The 12017-nt window shown below is 32.9% G+C and overlaps 1 protein-coding gene across 1 annotated transcript in view; it reads left to right on the top strand.

Annotated features, from left to right (window-relative positions):
* Positions 1 to 12017, top strand: part of LOC126968805 (organic cation transporter protein-like) — a 55896-nt gene continuing 43879 nt past the window's right edge. Inside the window, exon 1 of the mRNA XM_050813919.1 lies at positions 1 to 187. The gene's annotated coding sequence lies outside the window, so the exon portion shown is untranslated. The remainder of the gene's footprint in view (positions 188 to 12017) is intronic.

Consider the following 12017-nt stretch of genomic DNA (forward strand, 5'->3'; position numbering starts at 1 on the left):
CACTCTGTCAACCAATGAGTGAACATCGTTAATAAATACGCGCGCCGGTCTTTAAATATAAAATAACTCTATAACAATATTATCAACTTACATTCACTTGTTACCTGTACTCTAGTGCACGTGTTGTTTTGAGGTTATTAAGTATGGTGTTCTTTTAAAATAGTCTGTGATTCTAGAACTTTTCATGGTAAGTATGAAGTGGCTATCGATTTTTGCACCCTACAATCTGATTAAACTACACTCATGTTTAACTTGATTTTACGATGACCGCTTTCTAAATTGATTCTTATATCTTTTATTACGGGAATTTATTTTGTTTATTGCCTTTCTATATTTGAAAAAATAATATACTTATATTACAAAATATATTTTTCTATCGAGTGTTGACTCTTGAGGTATGTTATGATATATTTTAGAGTTGTACAGTACAATACAATAATACAGAACAATACAATTTTAAGCAAATAACATGTTTAAAATTGTATTTAATTGTTAAAAACATAAGTACTGCATAAATTGAGATTATTTTTTATGAAATAGTCTTTCACGAACACTTTCATTCATACAAGACAAGAATTTTGAAAATAAAATAAGTATTATTATATAACGTCACATTTTCTGTCGTGAAAATTCACCGAAGTCTGAATATAAATTATTCCGTATTAATTCCTTCAAAAAGAATGGCTGAAATGCAATTTACCTAGAAAGCGATAGATATTTTCATTATGTTTTTAAAAAAGAACATAATTATTATGTAATAGGTATAACTACATCTAGGTAGATTATAAATACAATAATTTGTAAAATGACGAAGCCATCATTATTGATTTATATGAGTTTCTTACCACTTCTTCTCATAGCTCAACCTTTTCCGAAACGATGGTAAATGATAAAAATGTTATTTTAACTTTTGTAATTTAACCTTCATGAGAGTAGTTTTTAGACCAAAATGGATAAAGCTATTTTTATTTTGGTTAAATAAGTAAGATTACTTTAGGTAGAATGATTGGTACATAGTTTTGCCCTTAGTTCCCGTAGTAGTACCTAGTAGTTATGCATGTAGTTAAGGTTGGTTAATTCAAAAATGATTATTTAAGTTAAAAGTTTCTAAGAAATAACCACTGTTTCGTTTACTTTCTAAGAGAAAGATTAGAAAGAGTCCTCTCTTGAGAAGTTCGCGGAATGTGGTAAAATGAACCGTGTCCAATTTATCCCCCTTAATAGTCAATTTAGCGCGTTTACCACTGAAAGTGACCCATGCTCGTTTGTCCTCCATAAGTTATAACTATTATACATTGTATAGTAAACATAGTTGTAATATTGCGGCTAATGATAATATTATCTGTTATTGCCATTTTGATATGTGTTGCGGAAGGTCAGGATTATGTTGTCGCGGAGATTTTTGTTTTAAATATACTCGTAATAACACTCTCACTGTACTCAACTTAACAATAACAAGTTAGATTAGCATTGTCTTGAGAGTCACAAACGTTAATTCTTTTAAATAATAATAACCAGAGGATTGTGGACTCTATCACTTTAAATCTTCGTAGAGCGAACTCTACATATTAAAAAAAATATCTACTTGTTAGGTAACAGACGATATTATTTTACCATCCTTGTCATCTTGGTAACGATAATAAATATTCGGTTGAAACGTGTGCAAATTTTCTAAACATATAATCCTTTGTCCTAAAGTGGTGAAAATTATGTTGAAAGATTCTGATATACGCGGCCGCGTCGTGCTGAATCTGAATTTTAATTTGTCTGAAATCTAAATTACTAATTCAATTACATATAGAATACGCTTATCGGTCACTTTCATACAATAATAGCAAGCTACATTTCTTCATCCCTTAATTTTAGACGAGCAGCCCTGTTCAGCTGATAGTAATGTATGTATAATGCACTGCTCCTCAGTATTCTTGAAAAACACACAAATTCTAAGAAATGTCGAAAACCATAAAAACATCGTGTGCTGTTAGAAGTAATAGTAGTTTAGTGCTAAAATTGTTAAAGTCAAAATTCACCAAAATCCTAGTCATAGGATTAATTTTTATAAAAAGAAATGAGGATTGCCTCTAGGACTACTTTGCGATATAAAACAAAGCGCTACAAAGCGCAGGTCCGGCCACACATGGAGTATTGCTGTCATCTCTGGTCTGGCGCACCCCAGTATCAGCTCGATCCATTTGACCGCGTGCAACGCAGAGCAGCTCGAATTGTCGGGGACCCAGTGCTCTGTGAACGGCTGGATCACTTGGCGTTGCGTAGAGACGTCGCTTCATTGTGTGTATTCTACCGCATTTATCACGGGGAGTGTTCCGAAGAGCTGTTTAATCTGATTCCTGCCGCCGAATTCCACCTTCGCACGACACGCCACAAGTTAGGATATCATCCTCACCATCTGGATGTGTGGCGGTCCTCCACAGTGCGGTTTTCAAGGAGCTTTCTTCCACGTACTACAAAGCTGTGGAATGAGCTTCCTTGTGCGGTGTTTCAGGGACGATACGACATGGGTACCTTCAAAAAAAGCGCGTACACCTTCCTTAAAGGCCGGCAACGCTCCTGTGATTCCTCTGGTGTTGTAAGAGATTGTGGGCGGCGGTGATCACTTAACAACATTCAACTTAACACCATAAAAAAAGTAGACTTGAAGCTTGGTGCTTGTCGATGTACAGGATATGCTCTAAATCAATCCCTACAATTAAGGAGGATGGCTCAATAAAAATGCCCGATGTCTCGATACATGGAAGGTGAAAAGTACAGAAATATGCTTTGTATTGATGAAACTATTATTGCTGAATTACATTTAAAAATTAACGTATTATAGAGTGTTATTACAAAAAAGTTAAACACGTGTTGAACACTTGATTTAAAAAAGTTCTATTACAAATCCGCGTGTTTCTGTTGTATAACGTGAATCTTTATACGTTGCTTAAATATTAAGACATTGGTTAATAAAACACGTTTTATTATTATTATTTCCAAGACATGTTTTAGTTTGCAGTAGTGCTTCGGCAATGTTCGCGGAGGCGAGGGTGGACGGCTTCCATGCCATCCAACGCAAAAGAACCGCGTCATTGCTGAAGAGGGGTAGCCCTAACATCATTCTGCAAACCATTGCTAGTCATTATGATGCGCCAATTATAAAGGCATTTATGCGGCATATCTTAAATTTTAAACTGTTATTTTATCTGTAATTTAATTAATATCAAATTAAACTCAACAGTATTATGTAATTTAATTTAAGTTAAGATTGTTTGTATATATATGGGTAATGCCTGAAAATAAATGATTTATTATTAAATTATTTAATTTTTGTAATAATACCGTTAAAGTTTTATCGGAATTAAGTACGTTACTTACGTTATTAAAAATGAATGACTATTTGCAAGGGTATAAATGTACTTAACAAGTGGGTGTCTATTTTATATTTTAATGAACGATAAATTAAATCGTTATTTATTTTAAAGAAATTGAGTTAATTGTTCGGTATGAAGCCATTGTCCATTCGAATGTTCAAAGAACAACGCCGAATGAAAGTCAGCGAACGATCTCCGCTCTCTTTTACTTGTCACTGGCGTACGTATACGTGAATGTTCGTTTGTTAGTTTTGTCCAGTCGCCGTTCGTTACATGTGGACCCGACATGAGCAGAGCGACAGAATACCACAATACTGTTTCTAATTTAAATTAATTAAAACAGATTATTTATTTATTATAATAATTTCAAGGTTTTGTACTACATTATTGTAATGACTATAAATCAATGAAGCAGTGATTGTGAATGATGTGTGACTCACTGTCTTTGAGATCATTCACTCATAACAGAAGTAGGCGAGTTTTTTCGTGTCAAATGTCAAATTGAAATCGAATCGAAACAGTTGGGTCATTCACTGTCTCGGCCACTGACCACAATGAAACATTCAAATTTAATATTTGATTCAAATTCAAAATAACTTATTGAACGTCAAAACCACCACGAAAATGTGTGCGGGATTCTTTAAAAAAAATCGTCACTATAAAATTTCGTACAATTTAGCCTGAGTCTGTGGTATCATTAAGAAAATAATTTATGTTATACCTAGTAACCGTTACCATACAAACGGTTAACAATTCCTTTGAATTACGAAACACATGTTTTTGGTTTGTTCATTTACTCGTTGTTTGAAGTAAACATAATAAATTGTTATATATTATACATATTATATTAATTCATCTCAAATTTATTTCAATTAAAAATTTCAGAATTAATTATAATAATTCTGTTACTATCTAATACATTTGTCTTTACAATTAATTTTACTATTCCACATTGCCAGACATTGTTTCGTCCAAAGGTTTCTGTGTACTTATTTAAATTTTTATCTACACGTTTATATAAATATTAATAAAATGTCGGCATAAACATAAATTTCAATGTTACTAAATATTCAATGTTAAAAACCAGCTTTAAATACCACGCGTTTTAGTCTAAAAGATAATGAACACATTTTGTGTAGGAAGTGTGGAGAAATGGTTAATTTAATTTTTATTTATTTGTACCATTTTTGCCAATTAGACTAGACCCTATTAGTATCTTTATAATGTGACAAAAAGAATGTATCTATTACATATTTTCGGGTGTACAGCCCCACCAGTTAATAATTTACAATGCATACCAAAACCGTTATTGTAAAATTGGTTACAATGGTTGGGACCGATTGTCCAGAAGCCATTGTCGACTGCATAAACGATATTCTCACAAAAGTTATTTTTAGCGCGGGTTCAATAACCGGATAGGAGCAGCGCGGCTCGTCAAAAGAATATTGTCGTTTTTGTCATTCCTAACGTAATTTTGATTCAATATGTGCATCTTGTGCGCAAGAAATATTAGAACACAGGACCGAATAGGGTTGCCATTTGTTACTTTGGCACAGCTGATGCTGGTTTAAAAAAGAAATAGAATTATGCGCTACGAAGCGGGCCCCGTAAAGGAGATTGAAACGCGTCCATACATTCCTGGGCCCAGGTGATAACAAGATGAAAGTAGCACCATTTAAAAGATAACATTTAAATAATCCATAATTGAAAATTTTGCAAGATTAATTGTGAAGCTAGAAGCTGAGTAATCGAAGATATAAAAATGAGGTTATGTTTTAAACTATATGTTGGCAGCTTATCTTAATAGTAGGTTTATTAAATGTGTAGCTGCTAGGCTCACATACTTATATTAGATGGGTACCTTGTTTTTTGTTTTAGATAAAAAATACCTACCTATGTGCGTATACCTATCTACTACTGTAACGACAGTTTTTTTTGCATTATAATATAAGACAATTAGTAATTAGATATAATTTAGTATACCTAATTTAAAAGATAGTTTTATTTGCTCAGATAAGAATAATATAATATACTCATTAGCTCATACATGAACTGTAAAACAGACTGCTAGAAACAACTTTCCTTGGAATTCAATTGGGTAGGTAGTTATCAAGTCGGTAACTCAACGAATACAACAAGAAACGAAATGACAATGACGAAGAAACGAAATGATCTGTCAGACTGTCATTGTCAAAGTGAACTTAGCGTTGAGGAACAAGGATTTCTCTAGTATCGATTTTTTATGTAAATCGATTTATTGATAATAAAATAATTACTCAGTTCTGTTTTTTCCTGAGAAAATAATATATTTTATTCACAATAATATGGTCATTGGAACATAAACTATGCACCTTACTAATATTATTAAAATAAAACAACTGGATCTTTGTTTTTTTTAATCGATTAAATATTCATTCGATTACATTTTAATCGATTTTCTTTATTTTAATGTTTTTTCGGTTTGTAGATTGCAAAATGAGCTAGTTTTTTGTAATTTACATCAGAAAAATATTCCCTTTTTAAAGAAAAGTATATTTTAACTTGTTAACCATCAGGCCCAAAAGTCCCATTCTCCAAAATGTAAAAAAGTGGTTATAATTTATAAATGACGCTATTTAGTCATTAGGGTTACCATTTAGTAATTTGAAAAGTCCTGACAAAATACCTGACACTGTATACTACTAAAAGTCCGGACTTTTTAGTTGATCTCGTTTAGATTTCGTTTCTCGTAGATTTATTTGATATTAGTTAAAATATAGATATTTTATAACTTTATTCCATCTAATTAAAAATAAAATCCGGACAACATCCGGACTAGAGTCTAAAAGTCCGGATTAATCCGGACACATGGTTACCCTATATTTAATGGTCACCTATATTACACCTATTCGTGTTTTGCCTTGCACGAGGCATCTTCAGAAGCTGTTGACTCGCAAATCGCTGGAATGAGAGTACCGCGTATATATGACGTATAATTCCTAATAATTCCCCATTTAATTTAAAACGTGTACAGTTTTCCATGAACTTATGTTACGCATTAACCATGAAAGGCACAAGGACAAACTTTTTCATTGCTGACGGAGATTTGAGTTAACACTCACTCACTCAGTCTACACTTATTTGAAGAGCACGACTTAACACTAACGTGTACTATTCGTACAATTCGTGCTTCGAACAATTTTAAAATAAAGCCCCCAGATGTGCTCTAATACTGTAAAAAATAAACTTTCTCCCTTCGGAAATCACAAAATAAAACCAATTATTTTCCAGTTATTTTTATAATATTATTTACTACACCTTGGCCTTTAAAAGAAAACCAACATTGAGCCCCTATAGGACGTAAAACTTAAACCGCCGTTGTTTTACAAATTAAGGTGAATTTTGCTAAAATAAAAATAAAAGTATCTGCAGTCTGGTAGGTATTTAGAATTGACCCCCTATATGAGGTATTTTCGTCGATGAATAGTGGAGAAATAGTTCTCCTAAAGTTTTATTTCTACATGCCGCGACATATTTTGTAATGAGTGATTACTGGTAACGTAACACAGTAGGTATAATCTATTTAAGTTATGAATGATTCATTTACTGTACTGCAAGGATAATTTACAACTCAGTTGAACAATTATTACAATATATTAAACAAGTCTGACACTATAAGACATACAAGTATCTGTTCTTAGGAACCGTGTCATCGATTTTTGCGAGAGGAAAACAGCTGGGAATAGAACCCGGTAGTTTTGATATGCCCCCTCAGGGGTTAATAGATATGTAGTTGTAACAATCATTGACAGATAATATTATTGCAGATAACGAAACTTCTGGAATGGCATTCAAAATATGAAAACAGCGTTACAATTCACAATTTTACGTACCTTAATGAATTCAATGTTGTATTGAAAAAAATATTGTTATCTCGGACACATGCTAAATTAAGATAAAGAACAATAAAAACAGTATATTTAATTCACTTCAAATATCTAGTTTCATAGTAACATTTTCTGCTTAGACCTTTAGACCTACGCAATCCATATATAAGTAGAAATAATGTTTATTTTTTAAAAATTTTGATTACCGAATTGACTACTTGTTTTTTTTAAATCTATGAATGCAGGTTTTGCTGTAACTAAAATCGATGACATGGTTCCTAACAATAAATCTTTGTATGTTTTTTTTATGACAGTAAGGGACGAGACGAGCAAGACGTTCAGCTGATGGTAATTAATACGACCTGTCCATTACAATGCAGTGCTGCTCAGGCTTCTTGAGAAACCCAAATTCTGAGCGGCACTACAACTGCGCTCGTCACCTTGAGACATACGATGTTAAGTCTCATTTGCGCAGTAAGTTCCGACAGAAATAGGCGCCGTTGTGATACACATAATCTAGCCGGCTTCCTGTGAGAAGGAGCCTCCCACTAGTATCTTTGTATGTGTTATACATATATAGTTTCAGCCTTACCGATACTGACCGATCTACATAAGCCACTTTGTATAATTATACAAGTAACCATTTGAGCAGCTCTCCTGAAGATAATAACCATTATCTTCCTTGTAACAGTAATTTGATGTTAGCTACATTAGGGTTACCAATTAGTCATTTGAAAAGGCCTCACAAAAAGACTAACATTTCGATAAAAGTCGGGACTTTATAGTTGGTCTCGTTAAGATTTCGTTTCTCGCAAATATTAAAGACTTATTTCATATTTATTAACGTGTAGGGTTATGTCTATGTTCCATCTAATTAAAAATAAAATTCGGACAAGTTACAAGAGCCGGACAAAGTCTGGACTAGAGGACATGTCCTGATTAATCCGGACTGATGGTAACCCTAGCTGTAGTTCATCAACTGAGGCGTATATATGCAGGTGTGACTATTTTCTTGGGTATTATTTGATGAAGAAAATTATTACCTAGCTGTCCGCTACATCATCGGCGTGGACTTAAATCATTCTCGTAATAATTATATACGATTGAAACACTCCGGGTCATAGAGATACTTGTACAGAGATTGTTGTGCGAAATGACGGAAATGTGAGATTAAGAATCATCATATTGACAAACGGTCTCCGCATATTTTTTTAATAAAACAACAGTTTAAAAAAATGTTAACGAATGAAATGTAATGTTTTGAAATGTTTAGTTGACGGTTGTGGATTGTTTCCGCAGTAGATATATTACATACATTATAATTACCTAGTAATTACGCGTTATTACAAGTCTGTCGTTTCTTTGAATACAAAATCATTAATAACTTGCTGGTGGCCTATATTCACCTGTGTTACCATTTAGTAATTTGAAAAGTCCAGACAAAAATTCTGACTTGCTCTTGTATGTAACATAGATTTCGATTTCATAAATCATATCAAATACCTATATAGACAGTATATTTAAGTTTCCGATTAATATATGATTAATAATTAATAAAATTAGGTAAGAAATAATTTAATTATTATATTTGGTGAAATCATTGAGCAATAAGTAATTATAATAAATACCAAATGTACACCATCATAATAGGTGTCGTAACATACCTACGTTGCACAATATAGATATTAATATCCTTGTAACAATACACTGCGTGTAATATATTAGTGACTCGACGAACACAAACGTCTCTCGTGATCTCCTCATTTGAATACAGTCACTGACCTCATTTTATTAGATAAGTAACTTTTTTAAACAATTTTTCATAATATTTTCTTTTAGTAATTTTCTTCACTTATGGGATTATAAACAGTAAGGATGTCTAAACAGTTATTACTTATTATGTAGTGAAAAAACTGCCTTCATTGTGAACAATTAATCACTTAAGGCAGACCTGTCTCACTCCCCGTGTAGGTATCGTAACCGTAAGATCGCTCGGTGGCCAAATCAACGGGGCTATCCAGTAGGGACTCACGAGCGAGCAATGACGCACGCACGAGCTTTGTTTGCCACCGAAATCAACGATCCGACCGATCGTTTAAAAATAGAGAAGCATAAAAAAAGCAAATCATATTAAAGGTAATTGCGATGTAACTTAAAAATTTTAAGCTTCCAGATGCAGACGCTGAAACAATCTAAAGTGATTATAATAGTAATTATTATTCATGATAGCTATTTATCGTCTATACCATATAGGTTCAATAATTATTTTTGCATTTTTCATACTTAGACCAAAAAAAGTTGTTTGTTAATTTAAATATTATACATGGTTCTGTTGAAGCACGTATGTCTACTATATTTCGAAGTATATGTACCTATTTAAATAGTTCCTCTTTTTGGGGGAAAAATGAACAATGTTGACTATGTCGTGGTCTTCTAACGCATACATTACTATCCGTAACTAATGTAGGTTTGATATCGAAAGAATATTATTTAAAATAACGATCACATACCTATTTATATTACCTATAGAAAAAGCTGACCTATTTCTACAAGATGTCCTTATACTAGGTATGTAGTTACAGAAAACAGCCGTATGGTCGTCAGAAGAGGTAAGAGTCACGCGATGGAAAGAGAGGCAACTTCTGGGTATTAAAAATGTAGAATTGTACCTTATTGTATGGCCTAAAGAGTCTCAATTACTTTAATTGATTTTGCGGAGTGCGCCTTCTGTACTTGCACTATTATATATTCTTTGCTCAAGGTTCAATTCGTAGGTTATAATATAATTGTTAATATATAAATAACTGAATAAGGTGTATATTATACGGCTTATTCAGTACCCACACTAGGAGCGCGTTAAAAAGTTTTCACTTCGAAACAAAAATACAAATATAATAAGGTAAGATATAAAAAAATATGTTGATTAATTGTGATCTAGGCAAACATTTCAACATTGAATTTTAACTAAACCAAGTTTTATAAGTAACGATTAGCTAGGTGTGTTTCGTATTAAATGAAAAAAGAGATTAAATAACAACTGCTACAAAAACTTAAGTTTGAAAACGTAAGGGCTGAGACACGATGAAAATAAATTTCTTGTCAGAAAAAAAAACAAATAAAAACATTTTTTGTAAAGCTTTTACTTTAGTTCGCTAGATTTTCAGATTTACACGGAAACTTTTACTTTTACGTACTGTAGAAGGAGGAACAATCTATTAAATTCTAGGGTAAACCCAAGTAAAAACGAATGCATGCCCTTATGACCTCTGTCAACAAAACTGAAAGTATCTACATCATTATATACTCACGACGACCTGTAGTTACTACTACTGTTCAATATATATTTCTTATTTAAAATCTACCCTTTTTAGATTAGATATTATTGTGCTTAAAAAGATTAAAACTTTATTACATTATAATTGACATCTAATGCACACCGTTAGTTTGCAAAATGAAATCCGAAAAAAAACTAATACCTTATTTCCCTCTCTGAAATCATATTATCACAAATCGGAAATAAACAAAGCATTGACTTGGCTGAAATGACGTTTACCTACCTACCGACTATGCGTGCTCAATTGGCAGCCAATCGGTATAGATAAAACAACGTGGCCGTTGGTCAGTCGTCCCGTTATTACCGACGAACACGAGGACATCACGTGACTGCTAATGACACAGGATTAAAGGGTCAACTAACGATTTAACCCACTAACTCGAGTTTCGCAATTAGGCACTAATTGAAGCCCCAGTCACTGAATTCTAAGTGAATTATAAACAAGGTGTTCTTGGACTTATAAAAGTTTTTCTAGACGTTCGTAGTCCAAGGCCCTTAGGTTAGTTCATTTTTGCAGTTTGAGTGTCGCGCACACTTGCGACTATCAGACATATTTATGAGTAAGGTCCGTAATAAACATATTCGGTATTGGTGAATGTCTGGTGTCAGTAACATGAGACAACTACAGCAAAATCAACGAAACAATAATATTTCTTTAGCACTTTGATATTTACATACACTTGTACTTGTCAAAAAATATAAACGAATGTTAATTTGAACTAAAATACTTATTATGTTATTATGAATGTATGTATTGCTATTTGTGTTTCACTAAGTAGGAGCAGGACCTAAGTAAAAGTTGCTTGCGTTAGGTCCTGCAGCTCACCACTGCCCTTTTCTCTTGCGCTTCACGGTAGTTTCATTCGTAGTATGGGAGGTTTCACGTGTGTTTATAATATTCGCTAAAGAGTACTTGTTGCCACTACTTTATAGCCGAAAAGATTAAAACTGTATACCTGTCTGTTAATGTAATAGTGCACTATTAACCAAGGGGATAATGTTAGCTGTTAGATACTGGCTTAAATGCAGTATGAAGGCGTGATAGAAACCTTACAATACGCAATCGTTCTGGAAATCAATGCAGGAATGTTTCAAACAGGTTTTTTAAACACTATTTATTATAAATACGACGATAGAAATGGAATACAAAATGACGCCAATACGAATAAATGAAGAAATATCAGAGTGAAAAATTATCGCTATATGTATATTTTTTTTTAAAACAGTAGTTTAAAAAGACTTATTGATGATATTCACTACTCTCTCGCTGGTTTTATATGTTGATACGACGCTACCTACTTCAATTTGCTTGTTACGTCAGTACGCTACATGTATCAACAGCCTAATATTCGCGATGCCTCAGGCTACGGAATAATGATTCATGCAATATAAATCACAGGAGCTCACAAGGGCTGCGGCAAACATCTCGCATCCGAAAGGAAAGTTTATTCA

This window comes from Leptidea sinapis, chromosome 16 (genome assembly GCF_905404315.1).
Source record: "Leptidea sinapis chromosome 16, ilLepSina1.1, whole genome shotgun sequence".
NCBI lineage: Eukaryota > Metazoa > Arthropoda > Insecta > Lepidoptera > Pieridae > Leptidea > Leptidea sinapis.